This window comes from Mauremys reevesii, linkage group 10 (assembly GCF_016161935.1).
Source record: "Mauremys reevesii isolate NIE-2019 linkage group 10, ASM1616193v1, whole genome shotgun sequence".
Classification (NCBI taxonomy): domain Eukaryota; kingdom Metazoa; phylum Chordata; order Testudines; family Geoemydidae; genus Mauremys; species Mauremys reevesii.
In genome coordinates, this window is record NC_052632.1 from 15,377,893 (window position 1) to 15,398,647 (window position 20,755).

Genomic DNA, 20,755 nt, shown 5'->3' on the forward strand with positions numbered 1-20,755 from the left:
AATAAATGAAGACCCGGCACACCATTTCTGAAAGGTTGCCGACCCCTGATATAGGGGAAGAAAGGATATTGTGGATAATAACTTCCGGCACATTTATGCCCCTTTGCAGTTTGTTATTCACAAGCCTGTGTGTTAATAGGGTTTTGTTCCCATGAATGTTTTGGGAATGTCTATTCATACTAACATTCATATTCTCATGTAAAGAAAAGCATTCATATCAGAACAGGAGTATGGTCTGAAACTCTTTCAGGGGGAAAAGTGAACAATACAATCAGGGAGCCGAAAACAGTGTCCAAATGGTGTCCAGTCAATAACAAAGGCATTCAAAGAAATGCAGATTGGTTCACAAATGATTCAAGAACAGGAAAAAAGAGTAACAGTTCCAATGAATATCACTTGCAGTGAATAATTCAGACAGGTCGAACATCTTCAAAATACTGTACAAATATTTCTTTCATATACACAAGATGATTAGTTTACTCAGTGATCATGGAAACATACCTATGAGTATGCTTGGAGTAAGTGCTTACTTATGTGACACCATAAACTTTGCACTCAACGCAGAATATATGCTCAGAGCTGCTTTATGGTGTAAACTCTTAAACGCTATATTATATTTTCCATTGTTATGTACACAGTACTCCCTTGCTTAGCTATGACTAAATGGTGGCTTGGCAACTGTTTGTAAAACACACGACAGCAACATACATGTAACTGGAGCGAATGCTTCTTGGATCAAAGTACCATCATGAACTCTCTCACTGTCACAATGTTCATCTGCTCAAGTTATGGTTCCTGAAGATAATTGGGTCTATGCTTTCCAGCTTTAGCCTTGGATCTTCGTTCCCTTGAATTCATTTGAAAAAAGTCTCTCTCTTCGTGCTTTCACTACTTCGAGTGTTCTCATTATTTCATCCCCATGGGTATGCATTGTGACAGCCATTATTTTCACTGGTTTTAACATGGATGCTGAGCACAAGTAACATTGACAAGACAAAACTCCTTTAAAAGGACTTGAGTCATGAAGTCTACCTGCCTTTTTTACACCACTGCCCCCTCTATGAATCCTGTACAACTCCAGTTGAGCACAGTCCTGAATGAGGAGCATCGCTGCTCAGCATGGAATACCTAGATGCATGGTCTTCAGCTGCAGAGAGGACAAAGTTACTTTGCAAACAAGATTATGAGGTCAAAAAGTTTCCTCTAGTCTCCATGTCCATCTCCCTAGGTCAAGTGCAGTACCACTTACTCTATACATCAAGTTCATTAGGTTTATTTAATCTCTGGGAGGATGGACACAGATCCTGACATTTAGCAAGGAAAAGCAGTTCCCCAGCTCCAGTGCAGAAATTAGTGGTTGACATTTCTGTCCTTTTACCCCTCAGATGTGTGGAAGGAAGAGGGAAAAAAAAGGGTTGTGGAGAACAGCTCAAGGAGTTAGAGCACCAATGTGGAGAGGCATATGCAGAAAACAGCACATCAAGCTCCCCCGGAGTACTAACAATCTGCTGATCATTCTTAATGAGAGAGCAACAGCAGTGAAGAGCAAGGTGAGATTTACAGGGCCCGTCTGAGAAGAAGCACATAAGAGGTGTCAGAAAAATCCTTCATCTAATATTTCCCTCGGAGCATATGTCTCTGCCTAGGAGAGATCCTTCATTTGAGTGCACATAAGGAGCCAAGGCAAAAACAGTGAGCACTGTAGAGACAGCCATCCTTTACCACTGCATCCTCTTTGTATCGCCAATGTCTTTTGTGCTGCGAAGCAGTGGAGGGGTAGGAGCAGAGCATAAGGGATGTTAAGGCCACTCTAAACACCAGCAACATGCCAGATCAACAGCTGCATATTTCACAAAAGTAGGGAAGAAAAAATTAAAGAACAAAAAATAAAATCACCACTTCACAGTCAAGCTACTATACGCAGCAACACTAAAGAAAGGGAAACTAATGAGGTGACATGCATTGAAATCCTGGTCCTGCAGGAGTCCTTGACAGAACTCTCATTGACTTCAGTAGGGACAGGATTTCATCCATACTGCTTTGGCAGGCTCATATGTCAGCTTAACAGGCCCTCTGAACAATCCTGACCTTCAAACCCTATGTGCAAGCAGTCTGAAACTGTGGGAAGATCAGATTCAATCCTGAATGAGACCTTAAATGGGTCCCTTTTTGATAATGGAGCTAGTCAAAATCCTGACACCAAAAGTACACCAATTTTTTTAAGAGAAGTTTGGATCCAAATTCCAAACTGAGTTCTGCAGCTCAGTCCCAACTCCAATGATAACAGACAGGGTTCATAAATAGGGAGCCCAACTTTTTAAGAACTAATTAAATACAATACACTTCTTATGGCACATTTCCCCATATCACTAGAGTCTTCCCTATTTTAAGCCAACTAGACTGTCCAGTAGAGTCAGTCTTCAAAAACAGCTACTTTTACTGCTGCACAAATAGGTATAAGAACGGAACATGAAGATAGCTCAACATAATGCATAAAACTACCAAATCAGTCAGCCTGGTATCAAAGATAGGCAGTCAAATGGATTTAAAGTTCTTCAGGGTAGGAAACGGGGAGCAGGAAGTAGAACATGAACAACAGTGAAGTGATACAAGGTACGGGAGTGATACAGGACCTATTTTTTTATTACCCTGCACATACAATCTCAGGCATCGCCACATTTGCTGCTGGCGTGGAAAGGGAGGTGAGAACAAAGATGACGTAGTGTCAGGGGGACTCTATGCCATGTACAAGATACCTGGGGTGGGGTGGGGGAAGGAAGGCGTTTGCTCTGACTTGATTCTTGACATCCCCATCTTGTGTATGTGCGCGCACACTCCCAAGTTTCTTGTGATTTTTGGCACCACCCACCCAGCCCCCTGCCCAATTGTGCCCTGCCAGCCTTACCTCTGCTGTGCCTGCAGCTCCTGGGGTTCTTCACCTCCGCGCCAAGCCCGGGGGAGGGGGCTGCAGCAGCGTCTCCTTTCATCTTTCCAGGCTGGGGGGCAGAGACAGAAGGGGGGAGGAGCAGAGGAGCAGTCCCATTGCTTACATGGAGGGGAGGAGGAGGAACTGCTCTGAGTTGCTAGGCTCCTCTTCCCTGCCAGTGAGAAGGGCTGCTGAGAACAAGTGTGGGGGTGGGAAGAGAAGAGGTAGAGGTCTGGTTTCTTTGTGAAGCAGCTGATTGGCTGCTCTTCCCCCTGAGGGGAGAAACAGGGAAGGCAGCCAGTCAAAGGAAGTTTCCTCCCTCAGGCAGGTCTGAAATTCAGGAGGGGGCTGGAGCTTGTCACACTAACAGGAGAATGGCACCAACTCAAGCCAAACTGTATGACTGGTGAGAGGTTACCGGAGCTGGCAATGCTGGCTACGTGGTACTTGCTCAGTAGCTCTGTCAGGTAAAGCATTAGTGAAGCCGTATGAGACCTTGGTGCATACAGCCAGGTCTACACTACAAACTTACATCAGTATAACTACGTCACGCAGGGGTGTGAACAATCCACATCCCCACCTGACGCAGTTATACTCACCTACCACCCCCCTCGGCATAGGAGGGCTTCTCTCATTAATATAGCTACCGCCTCTCACAAAGATGGCGTAACTACACCGATAGAAGAAGATCCCAAGTCGGTGTTGTAGCATCTTCACTGAAGCACTACAACAGCACAGCTGTGCTGCTACAGCATTTTAAGCATAGTCCTACCCTAACTGTCTCCATTTGGGCTGAACCCCCAGACCTTCAATACTGAAAGCATGAGCCTCTATTGCATGAGCTAAAGAGCTTACTCCTCTGCCTGGTACAGAAGTAGATTGATTAACTTGCTATGTAGACAAGCCAGTAGAGGGGGACAAAGACCCACAATCTCCTAGCATGGGTCTTGCTCAATTCTAATCACTACCCCACAGGAAAGACTTGGCAAAGATTTTAATAAGAATTGTTTAAGACTCTGGGGGTCGCAGATTAGTAAGAGGCAGCTAGATGTGCCTTATTTTTAACAGGCATTTGAGAGAGTTAACTGTCCAACAAATTGCAGGAGCGAGAGCATGGTAATAGGACAGGGCCAGGGAGAGGAGAAGGTTGTGAGCTGATCCAAGCCCACTGATGTCAAAAGAAGTCTTTCCATGGACTTTAATGGGCTTTGGATCAGGCCCAAAATCAATAGCATGCAGTTCACCATAAAAATCTCAGTTGGCCATCAGCTTTCGCTAGCAGGTGGCCATGTGGTTTTTAAGCCGTGAGTATAGGAAATGAGAGTTTTGGAAGTGAATCCTTGCTTTGTGTTGCAAAAATAGATTAGGGAAAAACCAAAGCAAGTGCAGTTAGAGGTGATGTTTCATATGAATCTTAGCTCAGATCTTTTTAGGTCTGATTCAATTTCCTTTTTAAAAATATACACAAAACATAAGTACAAAGCTAAATTCTGCTCATTTATATTGATGCACTGTAAGTAGCATAAAATTCAGTTCATGGCATCCTCCTTGGGTTTATTTATTTATTTTTCAGCTGTGCTGCATCCTTTCGTGTTTTTTGCTCTTGAGGAAGCAGCAGCTAGAAGACCCACTTCATTTGCTTCTAAAACAGCTTGACTTCAGTTGATAAGTTACGCTATCTGCTCCCTGCTCTCACTTGAGCAATATTGTGGCTGCTGGACATCACCGAAAGCATTTAGGGCAGCATCCAATCTAAATGCAGGTGCCGCGTGTCCCTCAATCTCAGAAGTGGAGGCGATTTGCGCAATAAAAGACTAGGATTTTCTCACTGCCACCTTTTTTAAAAGATGGATTCCTTTGTTCAACATATATTCCTGTTCTAGGTAGCAACAGAGCACTAACAGAGACAGACATGACAATTCAGATTAAGCTAAATGGCATTTAGATGAAACTATCATGAAGGGAAAAGTATGGTGTGGCTGTAAGATCAAACAGACATTTTGCATACAAACCAAAGGAACACTTGCATGGGAGGAAGGGAGGGCAGCGGTTACACCTCGTGCTCTACTCTTGCTTTTCAAATGTTTTCATTTGGTGTCAGGCTCAGATGTACCCCATTAAGTCGGGTCAATCATAGACAGTGATGTCGCTCATCGCATAATTTTAGCGAATAGACGATGCTTCCAAAATTGTGCTAGCCTGAGAAAATTCCTTTCAAAGGGTTTTAGTCAAGACATTTAATTGACAACGGTTTGAATGTTATTTAGTATTTATAATATGTTCGCACCTAGAGGCCAGCCACATAAGAGCCCCACTAATGGCCCCAGGTGCTGTACGAGTATATCTAACATAGCAACTATCGCTAGATCTCTGATAGTCCCAGAAATAGCTCCGAATTTAGTCCCATCATTTCTGGGAGGTGGTTGAGAGCACCAGTACTTGTTGAAAATAATTCTTCTATCACACATTGTAAAGCAACACTGTCCTAAGGGCAAACTGGAACGCTGAAGCTGTTAATTTTACAGAAACCCCCCTCTTCCCCAAAAACAGTTTAAGGACACAAATGACTGCTTTCTCTAAGGTCCCACGTCAGCAGAGCACTTCAGCACCTGCTTAACTTTAAGGTCTGGCCTTTGTCCTAGAACTCTATGGGACTTAAGTACATACCTAGAGTTAAGCAAGTGCTAAAGTCCTATTGAGTTCTAGGACTTAAGCCCATGCCTTAAAGTCAAACATGTGCTGAAGTGCTCTGCTGAACAGAGATAAGCCCTGATGCACAGCCTAAGCTGAATGTTGTGTTGTCACAGTTCCAGGGCAAGGGATTCCCCAAGTATGTTTGCACTTTTGCACATGTATGCCTAATGCAGGCAAGACACAGTCACACGCGTGTGCACACCTGCAACTCTGATTTTGTACGCACATCAGGACTCAGTGATGGCTCGTTAAGAACACGTCACGCTAACAATGGGCCATAGAAGAAACTCATTCCGCCAAGATGGCTCTCCCTAAGGAGGCCTCAGACATGGAGGGGCCAATGGCCGACCCCTATTAGTCAGCAAACCATGAAAGGCCATGTGATATGCTCATGTGACCCTGGACTCCATCTTGGGCCAGTAACTTTCCACAAACAGGAGCTGTGGGCTGCGTTTGGTCCAGTACAATTCTATCCACATGGCAGAGGATATAAAAAGACATCTTCATTTCTCTGGACTGGATTTCTAATAAGGAAGCTCTAAACAAGGACGGATAACCCCCCAATTTGTTTGAGTCATTCCAGAGAGACTTTTGCAAGTTAACAGTTTATTCCATCGCTGCAACAAATATGATATAAGGACTTTGCAATCGCTTGTATGTATACGATTCCGTAAACCATTTAAAACGCTCTTCTTTCTTTTTCCTTTTAATAATAAACCTTAGATTTAGTTGAGGATTGGCTGTTTGGCTGTATTTGAGTAAGATCGGAGATTCATATTGACCTAGGTAAGTGTCCAGTCCTTTGGGAATGGTAGAATTTTAAGTATAGGATTTTCTCTAACTTCTGACTATACTAGACTTGACTGTCTGGATGGGAGCCAAGGGCTAGAATGCCTAAAGGGGACGATGTTTGGTTTCTGGCTAACCAGTGTGGTACTGCAGAAGCTCTTGTTACTGGCTTGGTGAATCTAATTATAGAATAAACACCAGTTTGGGGGATTGTCTGCCCTATTTCTTGCAGTCTGGCCTGAGTGTAGCATTCTCAGTGTGGCCCATCCAGGCACCAGGTCACAGAGGTCTACGAGGGAGCAGTTTTCCTGAGGTGTACAATAGGCCAAGCAACAAGAAATGGAAGGTAAAAATGGGCATTCAAACAGATTGTAGCACCAACATATATTTCTCCTACCTCACCAGGAAATCAGTCTCATGTCACTTAAACACACCCCCAAGTATGTGGAGAGAAAACAGTGAGATCCAAAGAAAATAATTAAGCTATGCTCTTGCTCTGCCTTTGTCAGATGGAGACTGCAGCCTTAAGTCAGAAATGGCAAAGGTTACAAAGCCTAGTGAACAAGGATACGTTGTCAAAGAGAAGCCAGACTGGGAATGAGCTGTCCTCCTTGTCTGTGTTTGTCTCCTTGTACATTATCCACTGCTGAAATAGTGTTAATTAACACAACATTCATATTAACACAATATGCCTTCGCTTCGATATTTGTTTATTACTGCCACCCAACTATGTGTTGGCTAAACAAAGCCAACAATTTCTATGTTCGATGGACTTCTGTATAATAGCTACTGCAAGAGCTTTCTCCTGTTCCCCCGATATGCCACAATCCAGAAAAGCACTTAAGCACATTCATAACTTAAACCGGTGAGCTTAATGACTTCAATAGGACTATTCACTTTCTTCAAGGGATTCACATGCTGAAGCATTGTGAAGCACATATCTGAAGGCAGATGTGGAAGGAAACTCTCAAGGACACACACATTTCCTTTTTGAATATGCCTATTATAAGCTTATTGGCTTTACATAGCCACACCAAAAATCCTTATTGGTTTGCATTCAACTACTGCCAAATTGTTGCAATCAATAAGTGACAGACTTACAATAAGTGACAGGCAACAGCATCTCTGAGCTGAAAGAACAATGCCAGACAAAGAAAGAAGTTACTAAAAAAGTTCAAAAGGCTGCTTACGATGGTTGCCTCCCCAGCTGTAGTTTTTAGTATTTGTGCACGTGCCACTGGCCTAGGAACCAAAAATAGAAGAGAAGATTTAGAAAAGGGAACTAAATAGGAGGGAAAATTAAATAATTAACTAGGCAGGAACAGCTGCCATCCTCCTTCATTTGGGTAGATCTCTACAGTATGTGCTACAATCCACAGCCCTGGCGAATTCAAGTAGGTAAGGTTAGAACACTGATGACAGAGTTCAAAGAATGAAAGGTACGTAACATAGCATATGCCCTGCAACCATTCCCTGTTTTATTGAAAAGCAGGAGCTGCCGGTGCAATACTTTGAAGGTCAGCACTTCAAGAGCCATGTGCAAAAAATTAAGGACAAGGAGACGAATTTTGGGGGGGGGGCTTTAAAGAACTCATCACTCTGGCATATCTAGACATTGTACATCATATATGCTTCCAATAGTCAGGTGGCTTTATTTTTGCCAAAATGTTGACTTTCATCTTGCCACATTAGTAATATTAATCTATGCAAATTCCACAGTACCCCACAAACTTAACATATTCAACTTCTCAATAACCCATTTTGAGAATGTAATTTGAGAATTTGTAATTCTGTAATTTGTTTGCAGATGAAAATGCTGCTTATGAAATGGGCTCAAACAACATTTGCAGAAATTGTTCTTTTTTATAGAGCACATTTATAAGGTTAGTTCACACTGGGGAAAAAAAAAGGAATCTAATAAGAGCCTGACTTCAGGTACTGAGCGCCCTGAATTCCCAGTGACTGCAGTTGAAGGTGCTCAGAGCCATGAAGAACTGAGCCCTAAACTGCTGCTGTAAGACAGTGAGATGGTCACTTTAAGGGAAGGGGCTGTCACCTGAATGTTACTAGGACTCATAAGCAAGAACATGTTGGGAGATGTACGTCCCAGGAAGAGTCATGTGACTACTGTTACTTTTCACAACATAGAAATTAGATCAAAAATAAGACACTCTTGCTGGAAGTTTGCTACTTAATTTCTTAGCGTTTAGAACACGAGAATGCTCCCCTTTCACACACCCCTCCCCACAAAAAAGCGAAACAAAGCAGGTTGCTCCCCAAACAGAGAGGCGCAATTCACCCCATCCAAGGCTGTCTGCAGATCAGCAGCAGCTAGGCATGGCTCACATGCTTCCCTACAGAACCCCCTAGTCTGCAAGTCGGACCCAGAAACCCCCTGAAATTTAAAGCCTACAATTAGAACAGAGTTTAATACATCACAACTAGCAGGACTGTTTAAGAAGGCGCTTGTGATGCATTTCAAGAGAATCCAGGTGGAGGGTAACTGTCAGCCAAGGCAGCTGAGAAAGTCTCAGGAGGGGCTCTAAGGGTAACATGCAGGGAGCAAGAGGTACTTGAGGAGGCAAGGGGTTGAAACCTGGAAAAGGGGCTGTCTGTCAAGAGACAGCAAGAATGATCAGACTAGGAGTCACCTGAACAGAAATAGTCACAAACCCCCTTCTGGGGGCTACATCTCCCAACATGCCTTTCCTTAAAGGTCTTTACCTCAGTAACACCCAGGAAGCAGCACTTTGCCCTTACAGGGCCCATCATACCCTGTAACTAAAGTAACTTAACTTACAACTTTTTTTTTTTAAACGTAAGGGTTGACTCTTACAGGAGTCCCATCCTTAAAATAAAAAATCAGCAGCACACAGAATTCTCAGACAGAGTCAAAGCCCACCGAAGCAGTAAGGGAGAGTAATAACCCCCCTTTACACTCCTGGATGGGGAACCCAGACTTTGGGTCCTGAGACACAGAAGCTAGAGGAGGCTACACAACTGCCCACTCTGCCACAGAGCTAGCGGTGAGGTAGTGAGCAGAGCCGTGGCTCTTCTACCTCTACTCAGAGGGCAGCAAAGCTGAGCAGCCTCTTGGGGTGTTAAGTTAGCTGCTGGAATAGGCCAGCAGCAATTTTTCTGCTCCTTCCCCCAGAAAAAGGAAGCAGGGGAGGACTGTTCCTCACAGGGCTTACACATGGTCTCTTTGTTCAGGGGAATGTCTCAGGGCATCTCCTACCATTTAGTGTTACACACATCCATCGAGGTAACAAAAGGAAGCTTTATAGACTATTTCTACTGAACTGTGTCTTTTTTATTGTTCAGTGAGGATGAAAACAGCAGCACCCGAGTATAAGTACATCAGTGATTGGTATGTGCTGTGGCATAATAGATAGTTATGGTATCGTGATTCCATTTGACAAATGATTTTTTTTTCCAAAAAGGAGCCAACAGCATCATGTCAAATATTATGAGACAATAACAGCCTATTAGTTCCAGTGCCTAATTTTAAACCTCATACCACCTAGAAACCCAAAGATTTTTTTTTCCCTTTCAAGGCAGCCTGTCAGCACTTCAAGGTATAAATAAATAGCACAGTGATTGGTTCATCTCTGCCTGTCTTCATTCCAGAAATTGTACTCAAGGAAGAGCTAAAGTTTCCTTTATATGTGGAGTTTTTTCTCCTCTTGATAAATATCTGCAGTTCCCACTGGAATGCGTAGAACACACACATGCATATGGGGCCTTATCCTCTAAAGGTAGTGAGCACCCCTAGTTACCCCAAAATTAGAAAAATCACTACATGGACCACTCTCAGTTGCTGCAGTTGAAGTCTGGAATGTGAAGCCACACATCGCTTTAGGATTTACAAATGTTATTTTTAAAAAGATTTGACTTAAATTGGATTTAATTGAATTAATACAGGTTTTTAAAACAAGCTTATTTAGAAATAAATTTGAAATTGACAAAGTAATTTAATTTTTTTGAAAAAAGTTAATATCAAGCAGTACAAGCTTGCTGCCAAGTTTTAAATAAACAAGCCATTGAACTGGTGGAAGTTACTGGCTAAGGACCTGGAATCAGAATTGGTTGAACTGCTAAGCCAGCTTTCGACAGCAGCAGCTTCTTCTGCAGATGCAGAGAGAATATTTTCTTCTTTTCAGGTTTATTCAACTAGGTCACTTCAATGACTAGTTCATTCATTTATTGAGTACATTCAATTATTAAGAATCCAGTTGGGAGTTTAAAAATCAGAAAAGCTTGTTTCTCTCTTCCAATCTATGAATAGGAATTAAGCGTGAGGATGAAATCTAATTCTAAAATCTTGAAGGACGTAGTAGCCAGAAACAATCAGTTCAATTTACTAGTTACAGATAACTCACTTTGTTTAGTAAATCAGTTTTAAACATAAAACATGTTTTTCTAAGGAAAAAAAATTATGTATCCAGAATATTTAAGGTAGCTTTAACTAATAAAACATTTTAACATGCTCTATGCATTTAATTAAATTTTAATTTTCATAGAATTAGAGTTTCCCACAAATCACAATAAAATGTATCACTCACCATTTTAACATGAATAAAACGTAAAATTTAAGACTGAATAAATAGAAGTTAAGCTATATAATGGCTCAAATCAATGTGGATAGGTATAGTTCATCATCATGGTTAGCAAAAAGAATGTCCAAGATTTGTATAAAGGCTATGTTTAGTTGCAAATCAACGTTTTAATATTTACCAACGAATGAGAATCTCTCTTTAGACAAAACTAAGAAGTACAAAGGGCAAAATATGATTTAAAAATCAAGATTTCCTGCTTGCTGATTTACATCATTAAAATCAGTAATCAGGTAACGGGAACAAGGATTATTGATGGCATCACTGAGCTAAAATGACTAGTGATTTTGGGTGCCCAATCTGAGGTGCCTTTAACAGATTTTAGAACATACTGAGCACCTGCCCTCTGCAAGTCAGTCTTTTATAAGGTATCAAGTTGCACACCCAAAAATCACTAGTCACTTTGGAAAAATGTAGACTATGGTATGTGGTATGCAAGAAATGCAGAATCAGGCCCTATATTAGGAAGATTCTAATTAATTGGATCTCTTCAAAAATATATGCTCTAAAATGAACACTAACAGTTATTTGAAATGGTTTCAGATAAAATATAAGAAATCCTGAAAAGAGAGTTATTCTCCAATAAACCAGGGTGAGGAGAACAAGAATTTTATTCTAGGTACTGAACGTTGACTCTCCTGTATATTAATACGATTACCAGTGATGGTTCAGCATTTATAGGGTTTTTTCCTAGTACCAGAATCTGCTTGGTATCATTTGTTAGAAGAGATTATTTCAGTGTAGTTTGCATAGTATTTGTCCCCTTAACACTTTTCTGTATGTAACAGAAGTGGACAAGGAGAGAGATTAGTCTGGCTTGGGTTTCTTCTAGTTTAGTAAAAAAATCATTTTTGTGCTCCTGGTTTGTGACATTATGAATTGATTGACAAGGGCCTGATCCTGCCAACCCTATTTGACCAATGACTTCAAAGGGAGTTGTGTGCAAATAAAGGACTGCAGAATCATTGGGGGGAAAACATAACAAAAAACTAATAAGTAAGACATGGTCTCAAAGAGTATGTCTATATGGGGATAAAAAAAATCCACCACTGACCTGGGCCAACCACAGGACTTTTATCCCCATGTAGATGTACCCAAAGTCAATAGTAAAACTCCCATTGACTTTACCCAATGAGTATAGGCAGGTCTATAGATGTGTGAGTGAGAGAACTAAGTAGCTGTTGTATATTTTGAGAGCCATGTAAACTTTGGAGTGCTCTGTACTGATTTTTTTGCAGAAATACTGAGGTCAGTGTGATTTCACTTGGTAGTTAATGCCACACTTTATGTCCCTTAGGCCCTGTGTATAGTGTGCCTTTGTGCACTGATATAACGACACCAGTGCAAATGCCAGTTGGGGCTCAGAGTGTGGAGACTTCTGAGAAATTGCAGGGTTATGTCCCACCATTCTGAAGCACGTTTTGCACAGATGCAGTGCATCTACAGTAGGACTTTCCACCAGTGTAACTAAATTGATGTACTTGTACAGGTGCACGTTTGCCCAGTCTAGACAAGCCCTTACTTTGCTGTCTGTAGAGATTACCTGCCAGGATCAAAGTTCATCCACTCTGAAGTGGAGAAACCCTGAGGAGCAGATATTTTCTCAGGAGCTCCACTCCCATGCGGAAATTAAGAGAAAGGGGAATGGGAAGGATTCAAAATTCTACAGACATTCATTTTACAGGTAAATAGTTATTGACTGATAGAAGGAAAAATGTAAGGGATTGGATCACTCAGAAATAAGAACATACGAACAGCCATATTGGGTCAGACCAAAGGTCCATCTCACCCAGTATCCAGTCTTCTGACAGTGGCCAATGCCAGGTGCCCCAGGGGAATGGACAGGTTATGATCAAGTGATCCCTGTCGCTCATTCCCAGCATCGGGCAAACATTCCTGCCCATCCTGGCTAATAGCCATTGATGGACCTATCCTCTAGCTCTTTTTTGAGCCCTGTTATAGTCTTGGCCTTCACAACATCCTCTAGCAAAGAGTTCCACAGGTTGATTGTGCGTTCTCTGAAGAAATGCTTCCTTTTGTTTGTTTTAAATGATTAATACAAACCTTTTTGCCATTTGGTAACCATTTCAGGTCAATAACTATTACTAGAGGACAAGTTTTTATATACAAAATCTCACTATAACCCTGAAGACATTCAGTGGCCCTGGACAATGAACCACATTGCCCCTATAGACAGAGGGCCAGATCCTCAGCTGGTGTAAGTCAGTCACCATTTCATAGAGTTTAAGGCAATAAGCTCACCTAGTTTGACCTCCTGAATAACACTGCCAGTAGCATTTCACCCAAATACCCATACTAAGCCTTATGACTTCAGTGGAAATACTCATTTACAGCCTCTGGTCCATAATGATCAGGAAGTTGTCTCCAGTAATCTGCACATCCCATGTATCTGAATTTTTTTTAAATGTCCTCAGACAATTTTTGTTGAGCAAGATTGTGTGGAACTTGACTAACATGAAAACCTTCCTCTTTAGCTACCTGCTCTCAGCTTTGGTTATTTTAGGCATAAAGCACAAGTTAAACAAATCACCCCTCCTCTTTTTCAAGTGTTTTACATACTTATCTCTTTGGCAACCATACTTCAACTCTCCTCAATGATCATGACTCATATACATCAGATTCAAGTAGAGATCAGCACATCCAGTCTGAACTACGGGTAATTTGCAAGTCAAGTTATCCATGGAGGAACAGCTAATTTGTCAGATGGCCATGGGCTGGAAGTGGGTGTTTTATTACTTGAATGTATTTACTTAACATTATAAATACAAATAATACTTTTCATTCAAGGCCACTGTTTGGGTTACTGATAAATTGCTATACAAAATATCACCCACTTAGGTAGAGTTTGAATACTGTATATATTAATGATGCATCAAAAGTATCTCAGATTCAGTCAAGGTATCTTCCACTAATGAAGTCCCTAAAGAAAATCACAACAGACTTCCTTAGCTAAGATATGCTGACTGCTTGGTTTATCAAGAGATAACTAAAATAGCCTTAGATACAAGATCTTCCTAGTAAAATTCACCAAAGAAGCACAAACATCAAAGGGTCTTAACTCTAATAAATTATTATGTTTGCATTGATCAGAAAGTAGGATAATGCCCTATATGCATAACTATGAGATGTGCTATGGCTCTTGAACTTGCGTGTGACTTCCATAAAATGTGAATTTTAAAGCCAGTTAATTTTTGCCTTACAATATGCCTGCCATTTTTCTATTAGATATCCTATCATAATATCATCACAGCATGTGTGATTGCTCACTCTTAATGCACCGACACCAAATATTTTCAAGGAATGACAGTTGTACATGAAATTCAACTAACAAACCCAGCCTAAATTTAAGCACTAACAAGTAATTTCTGATTTCCTTTCTGTACGTGTAAGAGAAAAAAACCAACCCTGTCAGATCAGACTATAGCTTTAAAAATGTGTATCAATTAGAGACCATTCTTTATGATAGAATCATCAGCTCCCAGTTTAATTTCCTCCTCTGAAATAATTAGAGCATCTTAATTCTGTACCACAAGTCAAATGATGGCAAAATGCTAGAGATTCAATTATAAATCTGATTTTACTCATGAGCAACTTGTGTATTAATATCACTTTTTATGTACTGTACTGAAAAGTACGATGCATATTTGAAGACTTTTCCAGTAACTTCACTGAGTTCTGCTTGAAAGCTTTGCTCTTCCATGGTCAGAAATGACCGCCACACTAAAATACTTGTCTCCCATATCGCTTACAATGCTTAATGTACAGTATGTGCAAGTTACATTGCACATACATTAAATATTATGGTAACTGAAATTTATGCAATTATAAAAACACATTTCTGTAGCAACCTTCTCTCTGGGCATTTTACAAAGGTAAAGGATTACTGGAATAGTGACTTCTGATGGCAATACACTGGACTATGACAGCACTGAATAAATCAAGAGGAATGAGCTGGGTTTAAGGAAGTCTCTCTCTAATTATAGATGCTGGGTTAGGTTCATCACTAATACCCCATGAAACACCATTGGCTTATACTTAGTGAAGGAGCTTCAGCTGAGGTTGATGCTCTGTTATTATGGGAGTTATCAGTAAAGTTAAACCCCTGGAAGATGGCAAGATCAGACAATATGCAGTATACATACACTCTCTCTGGAGCAAAGTGGGGATTCTGCCAGCTTACAGTGGCATAATGAATGTTGATCTGGGACATAAGATCCTGGCACTTAACCTGCAACAACAATCCCTTCCCCACCCCTGCTCCTCTATTGAAATGGGGCAAAATCCAGAGCCCAGCACATGAACCAAATAGTTAGGTAGAACACTAGGCAGGTGAGAAGGGGGACAAAGCACATGCACCTTGCTGCCAAGCTGTGGAGAGTAACAGAGCCACTCCAAACAATCTAGTGATGAGTAGCCCATTAGGAGCCCTTATGGCCTTCCCCCTTTCCCTCATTTTTGCTGTGTAGGGGATCCACGCAGAACTGTGCTCTATGCCACCCAGGGAATATACACCCCTTGCACAGCCTATCATATCCCATCCCCCACTCTTCCTGCCCCTAGTTCTGCTGCAAGGGAAACATCTTCCTCACAGAGCAAGTTCTGGATTTGCCCTGCAATGGGTTGATTTGGCATGCGGGTAAGTGTTCTGAATAGATTGTTTGCCACCATCTCACAACCCAATAAGTTTCAGTTTAAACACATGGCACTTGAAAAAAGAGTTATCAGAATAAGCCTTTTAACTATAAATTGCAGGTATTAGAGATCTGTGATAATTGTCTTATCAGGCTCTAAATGTGCTTACACTGCTAAGAGAGAACAAATTGGATTAGGTTCTAGACAGGCGTTTCCATTTTCATAAATTGCTCTGGGAAGCAATAGGACTTCTGAAATGCAGGAGAGTTGCTTTTGTCAAACTGATTTTATTCAAGGATCCTTGTGGAAGGAAAAAATAATCCACCGGGGCTTTTTAAAAGGGAGGGATGGAGAGGAGATAACAGATGTCATCTTAAACAGTAGGGGCCTAATTCTGCTCTCAGCATCCTCACTGCCAATCCAAAGGAAGCCCACTGAACTTAGTGAATTTACACTGAGGTAGCGGAGGGCAGAGCTCTCTCCTCGCAGATGGAGATGCAAGAAGTGTGCAAGCTAGACCAGCACGGGAGGGTCCTTGTGTTTTCAAGGGCACAGATCTAAAATGGGATTCTGTAGGTCAGAATGTGCAAAGCATGACAGGTATGAACACTGACATGATTTGGAGAATGGACCACACACACACACAGCAGCTCTGCAGAAGCCTAAGCCAAATGCTGCCCTCTCCCCAATGCCATTTTTCTTGCTCTGGAAAGTATCCAGATGACCCTGTACTTGGTAGAAAAAGTAGACGGGGCCAATGCTTGGAGGGAATGAACCCTATTAATAGCATGCTTAGCCCCTCCTGTGCTCCCCAAGGCTGCTGCAAACCTGCAGCTAATCTATGGTTTTTGCTCCCACTTCATGCCCTGTGACTCCCCAGGCTTGACCCAGCCACATTGAAGCCAATGAGAGTTTTGCCATTAACCAGATGGGGGCAAGATCAGACCCACAGTGCAGCCAGAGACTGACAGCCAGTGACAATATATTTACCAGTGCTACCATGCAACTTTAGCTGCAGTGAGGGGAGAGCAGGGCAGCATGGAGAGGGAAGAGTCTCTGGAACGTACATTGCACAGCATTGGAAACTCAGTCCATGCTGTGGAACAATTTCTTTCTTGATTCCTTTGCAGTTTGAGTAATATCTTACCTCCCTGCTCTGGCTAAGGTGACCAGATTTTATAGGGACAGTCCCAATATAGGTGCCTATTACCACCCCCTCCCCCAGTCCCTGACTCTATTTTTCACACTTACTATCTGGTCACCCTAGCTGTGGCCTTCACAGCAATAGAGCATATGTACCTTTGTCTGCTGCGGAATTAGAGGCTCTCAAATTAAAAAAAAACTGAGACAAGCCCCCCCCCCCCAATCCAAAATGGGTGTGCAGACGTTCCTGTTCACTCTCTGAAATGGTCACTGCCATCTGCAAACCTATGGGCCCCAATGTGCTTGGTGCAAGAGGGTGCAACGGGGGTCTCAGTAACGTGTTGCTCTTACAATTATATACTTAATTTACATCTTATTTATATTCCCTGAGTATTTTGAAGAACCCATTGTTATTCTGTGCACACTGGACAGTTATGATGGTGCATTGAGATAAAGATCTGAAAACAGATGATTCTATAAGATATTAAGCTGTTCTATCCAGATCTATAATTAAATTATAGATTCCCTTTCTGAAGTGTGTAATCTGGTGTCCAAAACTCCATCAATTGTACAGTTCAGGCAGGAAAAAGATGTCGGGATTGTATAATCAGAAACAGATTGGTCACATATCACTGAATATACTGTGTGGGGGGGTAAGAAATGCAAATTTGGAAGTGATGGAGTGTAGATTGCGACATACACTGCATCAGACTTCATCTGCATTGTACTAATTGGGAATAAAGGAGATAGGGGCTCGAATAGGAACAATCCCAACGGTAGGAAGTTCTATATTTTGTGAGAATACTCAACCACCACTTTTTGGAAGCCAACTATTCAGAACATTTCAGGTGAAATTATACCTGCTTTTTCCCCAAGTATATTTTCTACATGATTTCTCTGAATTGCAAAATATATCCAAGAATGGGGACACTAGAATTTTTAAAAATATTGGACCAAACTCATGCCTGGTGTAACTACTAATGTTAGTGGAGACCAATTTACCCCATTCTGGTTCACCAGTGGCACGAGACAAAACCTTCTTTAGCTGAGGGAGGCTCTCCTGAAAGAAAAATAGAAACGCTGCAAATAATGGTCAGAAATACAAAAGCATTTTGGAGCCTGGCACCACGTTAAATCTTCAAGGTGTTTGGTTAAAGATACTGCCATATTCCCTCTGTCATTTTTTAGTTTCCCCTTCTTTCTCGTGCCTCTTTTCACAGAAGAAGAACGAATAAAATATTTATCCTAGAACATAGGTGCTGACTCTGTGGGTGCTCCAGCCCTGGAGCACCCATGGGGGAAAAAATAGTGGGTGCTCATCACCCACCAGCAGCTGCACTAATCAGCTCCTCCCCCTCCTGCCCACAGCCCCACCAATAAGCACCTCCCCTCTGTCACAGTGCTGCCCGCCCACTGTGATCAGCTGCCTGCAGGAGGCGCTGGAGAGGAGGGGTAGGAGCAAGGGTGGGACCTGAAGAGGTGGGGCAGGGCAAGGAAGGCCTTGGGGGCAGGGGTGGAGTGGGGGCAGGGTCTGGGGCAGAGCAGGGTTGAGCATCCCTCGGGAAAGTGGAATGTCAGCGTGTACATCTCAAGAATTTGCTGCCTGATGCATAAAGATATTTCATGTTATTTGTCTGTGAGAAGATGTTCCACAGGACATCTGATGTGGATTCCTTCCCTCCCCCTCCAAACACATATACTCTTTGTTTATTCACAATGGCTTTTGTTGATACTCACATACAATCAATAAGTACATTTTAAAAGGGAAGTTTAAACAAAAGAAATAAACTCTGAAAAATCCAGAAGTAGGTTGGTATTAAGGGACATAGCAAAAAAAAAAATCCTAAATGCCCACCAGAAGGAGAGCCAGAGGCCCAGATCTTCAGGTGAGGTAGAAGAGGGCACAGATCATCTAACAGGAGAGGTTCTAAGGTTTTAAGTCAGCCTGGTACTCTCCAGTCCTGGTCTGGCTGTATGCCAGCTGCTAAGAGCAAAGACTAAAAGCAGCACAAAGAAGGAGGCCTTTGCAGTGCACAGCAGCTTGTATTGGTCATATAAAAACAATGAACAATACTGCATATTCAGCTGGCATATTATCTATTTACATAGAGAGATATTTCCCCTGTAGAGCACTCTCATAACACCACGCTGGTCTGCTTGCATAGAACAGCCTGAATGTTGATGATCACTGAAGTCCCTAAAAAGCCAATATAGGCAGCTGTGAATCAGCAAGGCAGGGAGAGAGCCAGGCTAATTCCTCTTGTTCACATGTCTGTTCTAAACAGTCAGATTTGTCTAACCCTGGCATGGTCCTCCTGAAGCCAGCTAGAGAAATTTTGACCTGACGCTGCAGGACCAAGTGACCACAGCACTGCCGAGGATCTGATTTGAGTCTTAATTTTGCTTCAGAGTGGTAGCCGTGATAGTCTGTATCAGCAAAACCAATGAGGAGTCCTTGTGTCACCTTAGAGACTAACAAATTTATTTGGGCATAAGCTTTTGTGGGCTAAAACCCACTTAATCAGATGCATGGAGTGGAAAATACAGTAGGGAGGTATAAATATTGGTTTTAGCCTACAAAAGCTTATGCCCAAATAAATGTGTTAGTCTCTAAGGTGCCACAAGGACTCCTCTTTGCTTTTCTTAATTTTGTTTGTAGCCCTGCAGAACTGCTATTCTATTCCTTCCTAACTCTCAGATCATTGCACTCTTCCCCTCCTCTCCATCTTCAACTCCCTCCTCCTTGACTGCAAACATAACTGAAAATCTCAAAAAACAAGCTTTCAACTTGGTTCTTCCTCCCAGGAAAGGACATGTCACTTCCACTGTAGTCAGGGGAGCTGTTAGCATTCTCCAATGGGAAAACTGGACTCACAGGAATATCAGAACAGCCAGAGCCGGGTGGTTAAGGAAAGAAGTCAATAAGAGACCTTAAGAACACCACTCACCAGCTAGCATGCACCCTGTGGTGAAGCATTATGTAGCAGACTCTTCTCCTATCAGGCCACCTGATAGCAGCTGCTCCAACTCTGTGATTGTTGGCTTCTCCTTGTGACTCAGCCCTCCAGCCAGGTGACATTTCCACCTCTTTGGGGGGAAACCAAGGGGCCAACAAACAATAGTTTGTCAGCCTCATGTTGGGCCTTCAACCTGACTCCAGATTCACTAGGCGTCTCCCCTTCTATCAGGGGGGATTTCTGCCCCACCTTCCCCATTAGGCTGGTAGGGGAACCCAGGCCCTCCCTCTCCCGTTGACTCCAGTCCAAAGCTCCTTTAATAAGCAGCCAAGGCCTATCTAGATATGCCTCTTGCTTGCTAGATCCCAGGACCACTTTGGACCAGCACCTGTCGTAGGCCTTTCTCATAGCTTCTTCCCAGACTCCCAGTGTACCACCACTTCTCCCCACCCAGCTCACTACAGAGCTTCCTAGCTCTTTCCACTACCCAGCTGGCGGTACAGCAGGAGAGTTTTCCCTGCTCCCTTCACAAAGTAGCCCTTAACCCAGCAGAAGTCTTCCTGATGTCTGCAAGCCTCTCTACCAACATGCAGACTCACTTCCTCCCTCTTTCCCTTAACAGCTGCCTGAGGCTCCCCACTCATGTCTAACTTCATTGAGACATCTCTCACTGAATGAGAGCCAGCAGCCTTGTCTCTGTCCTAGCCAGCTCACACCTGACCTAGGTGAGCTCCTTTAAGTCTCCCTCCAGACTTGAGGGTGTACTGCAGGTGTAGCAGGGCAGGACTGATTGAGAGCACAGGCTCTCATTAACCTCTTATGGCCCAGTTTGGGGTAGGGTTGTCACCTTTCTAATTGCTGGTAAACATACCCTTGAGGCCCCACTCAAGGTCCCAGCCCTGCCTCCTCCCCCATGGCCCCACCCTCATCACTCACTGGATGGTTTTAAGGAGCCTACTTGCAGGGAGGAGGTGGGC

The 20,755-nt window shown here is 42.6% G+C and overlaps 1 long non-coding RNA gene across 1 annotated transcript; it reads right to left on the reverse strand.

Moving 5' to 3' along the window:
- Window positions 1–1,282: 1,282 nt before the first annotated feature.
- Window positions 1,283–20,473, reverse strand: LOC120373974. Its single transcript, XR_005585834.1, has 3 exons — window positions 19,770–20,473; window positions 17,824–17,881; window positions 1,283–1,840 (listed from the first exon to the last, which is right to left on the reverse strand). It is a non-coding gene; the product is annotated as an uncharacterized LOC120373974 (long non-coding RNA).
- Between the last annotated feature and the right edge of the window lie 282 nt (window positions 20,474–20,755).